This window comes from Candoia aspera, chromosome 3, assembly GCF_035149785.1.
Source record: "Candoia aspera isolate rCanAsp1 chromosome 3, rCanAsp1.hap2, whole genome shotgun sequence".
Lineage (NCBI taxonomy): Eukaryota > Metazoa > Chordata > Lepidosauria > Squamata > Boidae > Candoia > Candoia aspera.
The window spans coordinates 182953310-182968076 of record NC_086155.1 but is presented as its reverse complement, the minus strand read 5'-3'; positions in this window follow the sequence as shown (position 1 = coordinate 182968076).

Below are 14767 nucleotides of genomic sequence, written 5' to 3'. Positions count from 1 at the left end.
AATACCACGTAACCACTTCAGTGCAGTCCTCTGCATATCGTGATGGATTCTCAGTGGATTCTGCATTCAGCTAAATCCTAATTAGTACAGTATGGAACACTCAGGCTGCAGCCATTGGGCTAGAGGGAATGGCTATCAAAATAGTGAACTGAAGCGCAAATGTGTTTATTCTGCACCACCCAACATTGCCTGATGAAGCACATGAAAAAAGAAGCGACCACTACTTTTCTTTTCTGTCAGTTAGCTTTCTGAGTAGAAGTAAACACAATCAAAGTTACCTCAGCTTGCCAAATAAGCTGAAGTCTTGACGGACTGTTAATGTGCAAACTGATTCATTATTTATATTTTCTCATATGCGATACAGAGGAATTATCCTCATTTGTCTCCAACCGTTTGTGGAAGAAAATACAAGCTAGAGAACAAAAAGAAAAGGGGCAACTTTAATGAAAGCATATTGTGTCTGAATAGAGTTTTGTTTCTAACTTACTAGCCATGGTGGGTAGTCATCTGAAAGAAGTGTAATTGGTAAAGTAAGCTCCTTTAATAAGGCACATAATTAACTTATTCAGTAATTGCAAAAACTGCTAATCCACATGAAGAATTAGAGGCAAACGATATACTTTCTTTTTCAAACATTTTGGAATTACTCTTTTAGAAAACCTCTAGTGAACATTAGATTATATATTCAAGGGAAACATGCTTTCTTAGGCATCTGGTCTCTGGTATGTTGGGAGCAGCAAGATGAACAAGTAAATGTAATTTAATCAGTTGATGATAGTAAATATAGTCAAATTACATGTTTTTAATAATTTTCCTCTACTTTTATTTTAAAAATTACATGGAGGCAATCTTCAAAGGAGTTCTGTAGTTTCTGGGTCTATGAGGACACCATCTTAGGCTCCTGGAGTATGATTTGGGACCACAGATTTTACATTTCTGGTGAGGCTTTTCAATTTCTAGGAGCAACTCAGAACATTCATATGGCCTCACCATCAGTCAAAATAACTTATTTAGGTGCCTCCATTTCATATGACATGCAGATGGCTACTGGCAAAAAGCCTTCTCCTCAGCTATGGATTTTCTTTCTCCTCCCACTTCCAAGACTAACATTTAGACCAGAGGCATTTGACCATTCTATCCCTCTAGCTCTCCAGACACACCACAGCTTTGCCTTTTTATTTTCTAAGAATGGTGATAGTGCCCATGTGGGGCCCAAAGGCATTCTAGCATGATAATGCTAGAGCCTGGCCTTGACCCTGCAGGATGCCATTTTTAAAAAGATTGATTTCTAGCAAATGAATAAAGTTTGGTGAAGCAAATCAGGCACCTATGGTCTATAGGCACCATATTGCCAACCTCACATTGGAGCAGTAAGACCTTGGTTAGCTGCAACTTGTAGGAATATGGCCCATTTCAATTGTTACCTACATGAGAGGGATGTCACATATAATTGGGCAATACAGCCTCAGAATGGGAATTGCCCCTAGACTTAAGAACTGGTATGGCTGTATACTCTGGATAAGGACATATTAGCCTAAACTTCTGCAACTGCTTACACATACTGTAGGTCTTCATGCGATCCTTACACCCAAATGAATTGGGAGAAGAGGAGGTAACTACTTAGGTATCTGCAACTGCTCACATGTCAGCTTCAACTCTGCAGGCATTCAGGCCAATGCATGGGCATTCAGTTGACTGTCTAATACACATGAATCATATTTACTTGTAGGAATATGATTCCTTCTTCTTTATTTATTTGTTAGATTTGCATCTCACTTTCCCTCAAGGAGCTTAAGTCAGTGCGTTAGTAGTCTGTCCTATTTTTCCTCACAGCAACAATCCAGTGTGAATCCATTGAGTTGAGAGAAAGTCACTGGTCCAAAGGGATGTCAGCCCTTCAAGGATGTCAGCCCTTCCCAGACTAGGAAGCCAGAGTTATGAATGCTAATACTACTTTTATTATAAGGTTACAGTAACAGAATCTTGCAAGTCTGAATGCATTCCCCCCTCCTTCCCTTTACTGTATCTTCAAGAGAACTAGGGAGGGTCAAGTCTGAGATACTTTCTCAAATTACATTTCTGCCCCAGACTCAGATTTCTTTTATCAGACCATTGTCTTGGTTGAGGGTCTTCCTCCTGTTCCTCAAGGTTATTCCTACTGCCCATTATAAGGGTGGCCTTGCATCTGCTCTCCCCAGCCCTCCTTCAAATATGCTACATGGGTTTCTCCCTTATTTCGGAGGGAAATAAGAAGCCACTGGTCTGGTCTCCTGTGATACTACCCCTGTCAGGCTTTGTTCCTTGTACCAAATCCAGTTTGTAATTACATAAAAGGTTCTACAGAAGTGGAATCTGATCTTTTTCCTTTTTTGCATTGCTTTCTGTGTTCTTTCATGATGACAGCAACAATGATAGAGTATTGAACCTGGCAGTCCTTGGGAGGGTAGTGCGGTGGTAAAGGTGTTTCCTGATCCTGCTAGCTGAGACATGAAAGTGATTTAATAATAAGGGACCTTGAGCAATGATCCTTCCAAGGTTTATGAGAACAACTCCTAAGGTACCTGAAGACCTTCATTTCTTATGAATGACAATATGGAATAGCTTTCTATTCCATATACTTAGCCTACAAACTAAGGATTAGTTTTGGTCAGCAAATATACATGGCTTATAGCAGCTTTTTGCCTTTACAATAAGCTGTATAAACATTGTTATTACATTACAATGGGAGAGTTATAGGTTTACACTGATGTGCATTATCTAGTTTTAAACTGTAATTACATGCTGCCTCTCAGTATTTTTTAATGTAGGAGGAACTCTGTGCCATAAAGCTGTAATAGCAGGTAGAATGCTTCATTAACCATTATCTATCTTGTTGAGGACAAAATGCAGGCTAAAGATGCTCTATTTCAAATTTTATTTTGCTTTCCTCAAGCATCATATGTTTAATTATATTCCCCAGTGATTAATTTCCATACTTAAATAAAGCAGAAAATTATGATCTTTGCTTGGGAACATACACACATTGCAGAGTTTTAAAAATAAGGTAAGAGTCAAATCTCACTGCAGGCTGAAAATGGCCAGTTCAAAAGGCAATATGGGCAACTGGAGAATCCCTAACTCCTACCCATCTCTCTTCACCAGCTCTTTGCCCAGAAATGTTTACAATTACCCTTAGGACTAATACACAATATATTGTTAGACTATTAATTTGGAGTTCTTATTTACAGCTTCAATTTTTTAAACAGGAAGTGAAAGAGAAGGAGAAATTTCATATTTAACTTGCATCCTTTCTCAGCAGCGTCACTTTCCTTCAGAAAACTGTCTGAGAGAAGCTGTGTGTGGCCTCAGAGCGTTTCTCTCTAAGATTGTAATGACTGGAGGCGACAGAGAATTCAAACATGTTGCCCATTGAGGCTCCCTTGAGACATAAGGGGAATGAAATGTATTTCTTTTGGCTCTCCGTCATCTTTCTTTGTGTGTGTGTGTGTGTCTGTGTGATGAACTGAGACAATAGTGACAGCAAGGTCCTTCTTTAGCAGCCATCCTTCTTCCCTACTTACCATAAACCACAGTCAGTAGTCTTACATCCTCAAATTATCTTTCTGGGCATTCTGGTGAAACTGGTGGCCACATGAGAAAATACTTTTCTCCCACAAAATGCCTCGGGGGGATGATGCTACAGGGAGATTGCCATATTCCTCTTAGAAGCATTTGTGGTAGCTATTGAGTGAAACAACTCTCTATAAAAAATAAACTAATTTCTCCTGAAAATTTACCAACATGGCTTCCTGTTTTAGAACCTGTTAAGGTCCCCTTCTGGGTTTGGCTTTTTCTGCCTGGCTAAACTCTTAGGCTTGAAATTCTGTTTTGATGACAGCTGTGTCCCAATGAATTTTATGTTAAGCCCTTGGTGCCTACTCCAGTATCTACTGTACATCACCATCAGCCTTCCTTAGTCTGGCATTCCCCAAATGGGTGGGACAATTCTCACCTGTCATGGTCAGTTGTAGTCCTGACACAGCTAGAAGGAAGCAGGGTGAGAAGGCTGCCCTACTTTAAATAAACTACTGCTAGTTGTGGCTCCCATCTCCTCTCCTTCTTTTATTAGCTTCTCTATTTTTGAATTTTCTTCAGCAAAGGATCGTTACCTTGTCATGGTGCTGGAGCATGAGCACCTCAGTGATGCCATGAGCTAAACCGTGAAGGGCCACCCAAGACAGGAAGGTCATGACAGAGAGGTCAGACTAAATGTGATCCCTGGGGAAGGTAATGGCAACCCACCCCAGTATTCTTGCTGTGAAAACTAAATGGATCAGTACAACCAGAGATATGTCGGTATACCATTGGAAGATGAGACCCCCAGGTTGGAAGATGGTCAAAATCCTACTGGGGAGGAACAGAGGATGAGTTCAACTGGCCCCAGACGTGATGACGCAGCTAGCTCAAAGCCGAAAGGATGGCTAGCAGCCGACGGTGCTGGTGGTGAACGGCGAATCCGATGTTCTAAGGATCAACACACCATTGGAACCTGGAATGTAAGATCTATGAGCCAGGGCAAATTGGATGTGGTTATTGGTGAGATGTCAAAATTAAAGATAGACATTCTGGGCGTCAGTGAACTGAAATGGACTGGAATGGACCACTTCACATCAAATGACCACCAGATCTACTACTGTGGACAAGAGGACCACAGAAGAAATGGAGTAGCCTTCATAATTAATAGTAAAGTGGCTAAAGCAGTGCTTGGATACAATCCAAAAAACGATAGAATGATTTCAATTCAAATTCAGGGCAAGCCATCTAACATCACAGTGATCCAAATATATGTCCCAACCACAGATGCTGAAGAAGCTGAGGTAGAGCAGTTCTATGAGGATCTGCAGCACCTACTGGACAACACGCCTAAAAGAGATGTTATTTTCATCACGGGAGACTGGAATGCTAAGGTGGGCAGTCAAATGACACCTGGAATTACAGGTAAGCATGGCCTAGGAGAACAAAACGAAGCAGGACATAGGCTGATAGAATTTTGCCAAGACAACTCACTCTGCATAACAAACACTCTCTTCCAACAACCTAAGAGATGGCTTTATACATGGACTTCACCAGATGGACAACACCGAAATCAGATTGACCACATCCTTTGCAGCCAAAGGTGGCGGACATCTATACAGTTGGTAAAAACAAGACCTGGAGCTGACTGTAGTTCAGATCACGAACTTCTTGCACAATTTAGGATCAGACTAAAGAGATTAGGGAAGACCCACAGATCAGCTAGATATGAGCTCACTAATATTCCCAAGGAATATGCAGTGGAGGTGAAGAATCGATTTAAGGGACTGGACTTAGTAGATAGGGTCCCGGAAGAACTCTGGACAGAAGTTCGCAACATTGTTCAGAGGGCGGCAACAAAATACATCCCAAAGAAAGAGAAAACCAAGAAGGCAAAATGGCTGTCTGCTGAGACACTAGAAAGCAAAAAAGAAAGAAAGAAGGAAAGCAAAAGGCAACAGTGATAGGGGGAGATATGCCCAATTAAATGCAAAATTCCAGAGGTTAGCCAGAAGAGATAAGGAATTATTTTTAAACAAACAATGCATGGAAGTAGAAGAAGACAATAGAATAGACAGGACAAGAGACCTCTTCCAGAGAATTAGAAACATTGGAGGTAAATTCCAGGCAAAAATGGGTATGATCAAAAACAAAGATGGCAAGGACCTGACAGAAGAAGAAGAGATCAAGAAAAGGTGGCAAGAATATACAGAAGACCTGTATAGGAAGGATAACAATATCGGGGATAGCTTTGACGGTGTGGTCAGTGAGCTAGAGCCAGACATCCTGAAGAGTGAGGTTGAATGGGCCTTAAGAAGCATTGCTAATAACAAGGCAGCAGGAGATGACAGCATCCCAGCTGAACTGTTCAAAATCTTGCAAGATGATGCTGTCAAGGTAATGCATGCTAGGTAAAGGTAAAGGTCTCCCTTGACGTAAAGTCCAGTCGTGTCCGACTCTAGGGGGCAGTGCTCATCTCCGTTTCTAAGCCTTAGAGCCGGCGTTGTCATAGACACTTCCGGGTCATGTGGCCAGCATGACGACTCGGAACGCCGTTACCTTCCCGCCGAAGCGGTACCTATTGATCTACTCACATTTGCATGTTTTTGAACTGCTAGGTTGGCAGGAGCTGGGACTAGCAACGGGAGCTCACCCCGCCGTGCGGTTTCGAACCGCCGACCTTCCGATTGGCAGCTCAGCGGTTTAACCCGCAGCGCCACCGCGTCCCTAATGCATGCTATATGCCAGCAAATTTGGAAAACACAAGAATGGCCATCAGACTGAAAAAAATCAACTTATATCCCCATACCAAAAAAGGGAAACACTAAAGAATGTTCAAACTATCGAACAGTGGCACTCATTTCACATGCCAGTAAGGTAATGCTCAAGATCCTGCAAGGTAGACTTCAGCAATTCATGGAGTGAGAATTGCCAGATGCACAAGCTGGGTTTAGAAAAGGCAGGGGAACTAGGGACCAAATTGCCAATATCCGATGGATAATGGAAAAAGCCAGGGAGTTTCAGAAAAACATCTATTTCTGTTTTATTGACTATTCTAAAGCCTTTGACTGTGTGGACCATAACAAATTGTGGCAAGTTCTTAGTGGTATGGGGATACCAAGTCATCCTGTCTGCCTCCTGAAGAATCTGTATAATGACCAAGTAGCAACAGTAAGAACAGACCACGGAACAATGGACTGGTTTAAGATTGGGAAAGGAGTACGGCAGGGCTGTATACTCTCACCCTACCTATTCAACTTGTATGCAGAACACATCATGCAACATGCTGGGCTTGAGGAATCCAAGGCTGGAGTTAAAATCGCTGGAAGAAACATTAACAATCTCAGATATGCAGATGATACCACTTTGATGGCTGAAAGCGAAGAGGAACTGAGGAGCCTTATGATGAAGGTGAAAGAAGAAAGTGCAAAAGCTGGCTTGCAGCTAAACCTCAAAAAAACCAAGATTATGGCAGCCAGCTTGATTGATAACTGGCAAATAGAGGGAGAAAATGTAGAAGCAGTGGAAGACTTTTTATTTCTAGGTGTGAAGATTACTGCAGATACTAACTGCAGTCAGGAAATCAGAAGATGCTTAATCCTTGGGAGAAGAGCAATGACAAATCTTGATAAAATAGTTAAGAGCAGAGACATCACTCTGACAACAAAGGTCCGCATAGTTAAAGCAATGGTGTTCCCCGTAGTAACATATGGCTGCGAGAGCTGGACCATAAGGAAGGCTGAGAGAAGGAAGATAGATGCTTTGGAACTGTGGTGTTGGAGGAAAACTCTGAGAGTGCCTTGGCCTGCAAGAAGATCAAACCAGTCCATCCTCCAGGAAATAAAGCCAGACTGCTCACTTGAGGGAATGATATTCAAGGCAAAACTGAAATACTTTGGCCACATAATGAGAAGACAGGACACCCTGGAGAAGATGCTGATGCTAGGGAGAGTGGAGGGCAAAAGGAAGAGGGGCCGACCAAGGGCAAGGTGGATGGATGATATTCTAGAGGTGACGGACTCATCCCTGGGGGAGCTGGGGGTGTTGAAGACCAACAGGAAGCTCTGGCATGGGCTGGTCCATGAAGTCACGAAGAGTCGGAAGCGACTAAACGAATAAACAACAACAAAGAGAATACTGTCTCTGTGTTTGTATGTATGTGTGTGTGTGTGCATCTATGTGTGTGTATATGGATGAATGAATGAATTGATGAAATTCTACTGTTCTTTAACCTTAGCCAGGAGTCCACAAGTTGGTTCTTCCAAAATCTTTTATTCAATGGATGGGACATTGTTTAACGGGAAAAACAGTAGTGTTTGTATGTTGTGAAATAAGAAATACTATAAATTACCAGCTAATAGTCAAATTAAAAAGCCTTGACTTTTAATTTCCTTTTTTTGAACTTCCTTTTCTACAGGACAGAAGAAGGGCTATCCTATTCATGGCGGTCAGTTTTACTTCTGCTAAATTTAAACATTCTACCTGAATAATTTGCTGTAGAAGAAAAATCTTCAGTATTGCATGCCAATGTTTCTTCCACATGAAGAGAATTATAACAGCATACAAAATAAATTGATGTATAAAAATAGTTTGCAGCATATGTTCATTCATATGTAGCTCTATTATTTTTAAAAAAAATATGGAATCTGTAGAAATTTGGGGGAGGTGGTGGGGGACAACCCAACCCCTTCATAGTCGAGATTTAGCTCGCTTCTTTCTAAGCCCACCCAAATTGTACTGAAAGTGATTATCATTTATTCTGCATATGGAATTTGTTTTTTCTTTAAATCTAGGACCATCCTGTGTTGATAATCCTAGAAATGTGACCAAATGTGTCCCAAATATTTCACCTAGTCATCTTCCTTCCTGAGTTTAATTCATATACCTGTCATTTTTTCTTACTTCTTACAAATGTTCATGATAGGTTCAAGTCCCATATGGGATTATAACATCACATTGAATTGAAGAGTCTCTCTTAATAAGAAAGTTGCTGTCACTTTCCAGAGATGTATAGTTTGGGTTTGTTCAAATGGCTGTTTCCATGGCTACAGACAGCGTGCACGTCTGACTTTCTGCAAGGTTGAGAAGGAAAGCAGTCTCAGTTTCAAAGATGTTTAGATTTATTTTTTTGAAATGTAAATACTAAATTTTGAATTAGGACACAGGTGGGGTCTTTAACCAATAGCTTGCTAATAACATTTATTTTAAAGCAGTGGTGTGCATTTACTGCTGGCTTGAGGGCTGCATCTGCCTTTAGCCAGTGTATTGAGGAGCCCTTCAAAACTTGGTGGAAGCAGGGCCCTGTTTGGAAACTGTTGAGGAGTGTTAAAGGACCCCCCACAAGTGGTCCATTTTGCCCCACAAGGCCCCTAAATTCCCAAAGTGCAAAAAGGGGGCCAATGTTTTGATCTAGCCACTCCAAGGGACACAGAAACAACATCGCTGAGCTGCATGTAGCTATTGTTTTGCCCCTGTGATTAAAAGCATTGCTTTTAGGAAGGCTTCCTTCTTAATAAGCTCACACAAATGTCAAACAATCTGTTCGGCAGAATATTGCTACTGTTCCTTTTCATCGGTAGCTTGTAAACTATCTGTTTTTGTTTGCTTCCTTGTATTTGGTTTTGCACAGAGTATTGATAAATTCCTACCTAATCCAGCAAAATACTACTGCTGCTTACAAGCGCATTTCTTATAGATGAAGGGAAAATTTGTGGTGGTGGTGGGGAAGCTTGTTAAATTATATATTAAAGGTATAGAAAAAAAGAATGCTGGATTCCCTCCAATTTATCCTGACTGGAATGGATGAGGATAGTTACCAGCCCCCTAATATTTAATTAACTGCATATTTCGATATTAAAATAGATCAACTCAAAGATGGGCTGTCGGAATAATCAGGAATGAAGTCATGATAAACTTTACCAAAGTCATTAGAAATATAGCCACCTTAACCGATCCTTCAATATTAGCAGGACCCAGCTCCACTAATCTTAATTAATTAACACCTGTTTATAATCTGGTGCAAGGCTTGTTTGTGTATGTATTTTTAATTGTTGGAATATCTGTGTAAATACATTACCAATACTGAGAAGTGAATTTCTTCATTGAGTATCACATATATATACTGAAATAGGTGGGTTGGTAGCAGAATATGACAAATGAACAAAAAGGCAAACACTAAGTAAGATTGTCATGTGCCACCACTGAGCCTGCCCCATTTAGTCAGCACAATCCATTCTGGTCCTTCCACTGCCTTTTCCCCCCATCCCCTCAATGAGGGAATGTGACGTACCTGACTCCATTACTGCACAGCTAGATTGCATGTCTCTCACGTAGCCTCAGGGCATGACTTGTATTTCCCTATTCTCTTTGTACTCACTCCCCCGCCCTGATAGAACTGCTGAATAAAAGGAGGTGGGTGCGTGGCACCAGGAGGCAGTACCAGCAACCTCCTGAGATGTAGCGTCACTCGCCACAAAAGAATCCTGTGCCTACCGTTGTTTTTTCGACCTCACCCTTGCGAGGGAATCGTTGGCTCATTCCCCCCCAGGGAATCCCATAGACCGAAGGGCGAAGGACTGGTCGCGTGACGCGACAACTGGGGGCTCGTCCGGGATCCCTTCGGTCTCACGGTGTGATCTCTGTCTAGAGGTGCACTGCCTTCACTCTCGTTACTACGCACCTGGAAAAGGCTCTGCAATCGTAAGTAATGGGCTCCCCACTCTCCAAAGTTTCGTCAGTTCATAGGGACGAACTTTATGATTTAGTGAAGAAGGCTAACTCTTGTCAAAAGGCTAACGGTACGACCATCTTTCCCATTTCAAAAAAATCGGTGACTCAACTCCTACTGTACATGGACAGACACTGCCCTGTCTATCCTTCAGAGGGGTCGCTCAAAGCATCCACTTGGGAAAGGATAGGAAAATATTTTCATGATACCCCACGAGCGCCCGTGCCTATTCTGACTGCCTGGAAGGCTGTTATGGCGGCCATCAACACTCTTTCCCCTCCCCCGTCTTCCCCGGAAACTTCCCCTTCTCCTCCCGGCCCAAAAACCCCACCCCCTCTTGCCGCCCATCTCGATGCTGCCTCACCACCACCCCCTCCATACCCAGCCGTTCCTCCTCCCCCTTCAGCTCCAACCCCCGGATCCCCTCAACACCACCCCCTAGGAGGCGCCATCACTGAACTCCTCTCCTCCCCCCTCTCATTGGAAATGGAGAGTCCCTCTGCCTTTCCCATGACCATCGGCCTAGGGGCGGCGGGAGGAAATTTGTATAACAATATTGAACTTAAGGTTTTGAAACAAATCAAAGATGCTGTAACCACCTACGGCTTGCACTCTCCTTTTACTAGGGGAGTTTTAGACTCTTTAGTTACTGCTAACACTGTTATGTTATTGTATGATTGGAAAATGCTTTTTTCTATGCTTATGACCCCGGCGCAATACGTTGTGTGGCAATCTGAATACGACAAAGGGGTGGAAGTAGAAATTAGAAGAGGTCTTCCCGCAGGGGTGACCGCAAATCAATTATTAGGAAAGGGACAATTCGCAACCTTAGTTCAGCAACAGAACTCCCCCCGTCGTTGTTTTGCTATTATTCACATGTGCGCCATGAATGCTCTCAAAAGAGTGGATGATTCCGACTCTCAATCCACCCAAACGTTTTTGAAAATAATGCAAGAACCAAATGAACCATATGCTTCCTTCATAAGTCGCCTTCAGATTGCTTTAGACCGACAAATTGATAATGCCACGGCTAAACATGAGCTGCTAATGAAACTTGCTTTCTCTAACGCTAATCATGACTGCCAGACCATTCTGCAACCCGCAGTCAATCAACCGGGTGTAAAGCTTGCAGACTTCCTGCAACTCTGCAGAATCGTTGGTACCACCTCTCACAAAGTGAGCGCTCTCGCTGCCGCCATTACCACCTCGCTGCCTTCTACTAACCCCTCCCCTCAGCTCCATTCCCCGGAAGCCCTCGCAATCACTCGTCATGGAAATTGCTTCAATTGTGGGAAGCCGGGCCACTTTAAGAATCAATGCCGTGCACCCGGGGGAGGTGGGGCTCCCCCTTCCACTCAAAGGGGGCCGCCCCCCCCTCCAAACCTAAAACTCCTTGTCCCAGGTGCCGCAAAGGCTATCATTGGGCCTCGCAATGTCGCAATAACTCCTCCCCTCACCAGCCTTCGGAAAACTAGATCGGGGGTTGTCAGCTAACCCCGCCCCAAAGGCTGAATTACCCATCACCAGCTTCCCTGTGGAGTTGGCAGAGGATCTTTTGTATGACGATCCGGGGGCTGTCCTTTCCCTTCCTCTTGTTGTCACGCTGCATAAACCCCTCCCTCCTCTTACCCCTGCTTTGCTTATTCCCAACTCCTCGCTTACGCTTGAGGGAATGGTTGCTGCTCCCTATTTGTATGATTCATCAGATTTGACACAAATTGCTCTGGCAGGAGTGGGAGATAGGTGCTTTTCCTTAAATAAAGGAACAATTGTCGCCACGCTCATACTTCTCCCTTCTCCTGATATGCCATCATTGTTTGCCTTGCAGCAACCAGTCCAAACCTCTAAACCCACCCTCCTTGTCACACTAAATGGTCGCTCTTTCGAAGGCTTGATTGACACCGGCGCCGACGTCTCTGTCATTCGTTCCGCTGAATGGCCCTCCTCCTGGCCTATCGCTGAAGCCTCCTCGGTGCAAGGAGTAGGCGGAGCACAGGCCGCTAAGGTCAGCTCTCATTGGCTTTCTGCTGTGACTGCTCATTCTCATATTACAGCGTATCTAAAGCCTTATATCTTGCCTTTGCACTGTAACCTATGGGGCCGTGACTTGCTTTCACAGTTCCACGCTTTTATTCAACTTCCCTAATGGCTTTACAGGACCCTTCAGGGTCTCTCTCTCTCTCTCTCAAAACCTCTGTGCCGGTATGGGTTGATCAATGGCCACTCACCAAAGAGAAACTGGACGCCTTACATATCTTGGTCCAACAGCAGTTAATTGAAGGCCATATCGAAACCTCCACCAGCCCATACAATACTCCGGTATTTGTCATCAAAAAGAAGTCTGGCAAATGGCGCCTCCTACAGGATCTTAGGGCTATCAACACCATCCTTCAGCCCATGGGACCTTTGCAGTGTGGACTTCCCAACCCCAACTTGATTCCGGAAGGACACGACCTTATTGTAATAGACCTCAAGGATTGTTTTTTTTCCATACCTTTGGCACAAAAGGACAGAATTATTTTCGCATTTACGGTACCGGAACTTAACAATTCAAAGCCTACTGCTCGGTACCAGTGGAAGGTCCTCCCACAAGGCATGTTGAACTCACCCACAATGTGCCAATTTTTTGTCGATAAAGCATTGCAACCCTATAGATCCCAATTTCCGCATTTTCTTGTGTATCATTATATGGATGACATTTTAGTCGCTGCTGAGGGCCCGAAAGGGACAGTTCAAAAAACTTTTCCTATTCTTTTAGCCACCCTAGCAACGGCAGGGTTGCACGTTGCACCAGAAAAGGTCCAGTCTCGTTATCCAATGCAATATCTAGGCCACAAAGTTTTAGCCTCCACTGCTGCCCCACTTCTACCTATGCTCACGCTTCCCCAGCCGACCACCTTGGTCCAATTACAACAATGTCTGGGGGTCATTAACTGGGCCCGCGCATACCTTGCTTTAACTACACCCATATTATCACCTTTATTCCAAGCGCTAGTGGGTTTGACAAACCCAGCTGACAAGGTATACCTTACAGAACAACAATTGCACGCCCTACAACAGGTCAATGCCGTCCTTACGACCCAATGGGTGGACCGTGCGCTCACTGACAAACTACCCTCTCTTGCCATTCTTTCGACACATCAATTATTAACTGCCATCATTGTCCAAACGTCTGATAACAAACATCTACATATTTTAGAATGGCTACACTTGCCGCACACACCTAAGACATCCATCATCACCAGAGCAGCACAAATGGCCTCTCTTGTTGAGAAAGGCCGGAAGAGGATTAGAGCCCTAATGGGACTGGATGTTTCCACCCTGTACATTCCCCTTAAGGTTACTCAATGGGAACCCCTCCTACAAAACTCCACTGCACTGCAGGATGCCTTGGAGGACTGGTGTGGCCAGGTGTCATGCCATCTTCCCCCTGATCCTCGATTGCAACTGCTGCGAACAGTACCCTTCACACTAACCTCGCCGTTCGTTCAGCAGCCACTCAAGGAAGCCCTCACTGTTTTTACAGACGGCTCCAAAACCATAGGGGCTTGTACATGGCAAAATAATTGCAAATGGCATAAACGCCTAACAGGCCCACAAGCATCTGCCCAACAGGCTGAGTTAGCCGCCTTTTTGCTAGCCTTGTCTCTTTTCCCTGAACAGCCTTTGAATGTTATATTAGATAGTATGTATGTCACTCAAATGGCTGTGGCCATGTTTGATGCATATATTTCCCCTGTTACCCCCCCCTCTCTCATGACGCTTTTTTTGCAGCTTCAAACTCTCCTGAAGGACAGAACATCCCCTTTGTTTGTAGCGCATATTAGAAGCCACCAACAGCTACCCGGTTTCCTGTCCGAAGGCAACCACATGGCAGATGAGGCTTGCAAAATTATGGCCTCTTCCCCTCTTCCTCCGCCGCTTTCAGCAGGGGACAGCCATGCTTATTTCCATCAAAATAAAAAAGCCTTGGTGCGCCAATTTGGCATTACATATCAAGAAGCTACCGCCATTCTTCAACAATGTCCAACCTGCAGTTTGCAGGCAAAGTGCATCCCTGAGGGAGTTAATCCCAGGGGTGTCCATGCTTGTGACACATGGCAGATGGATGTCACTCATTATCCCTCTTTTGCACCTTGGAAGTATATCCATGTATCTGTGGATACCTATTCGGGATTCATCCTGGCAACTTTGCAAAGAGGAGAAGCCACGAAAAACGTAATCAATCATTGTATTCGCACTTTCGTCACATCGGGATGTCCCAAAACTTTGAAAACTGACAATGGCCCCGCTTACGTCAGCACTCCCTTTGCTGAGTTTTGCCGTAAGTGGTCCATTACTCACAGATTCGGTATACCATTCAACAGCCAAGGTCAGGCTATTGTGGAAAGGGCTAACCAGACCCTAAAGAATGCCCTTGATCGGCAAACGGGGAAAAAGGCCTTAGGCCCCCCAAGCCTCCCGATGTTACAAAATATCCTTAATCTC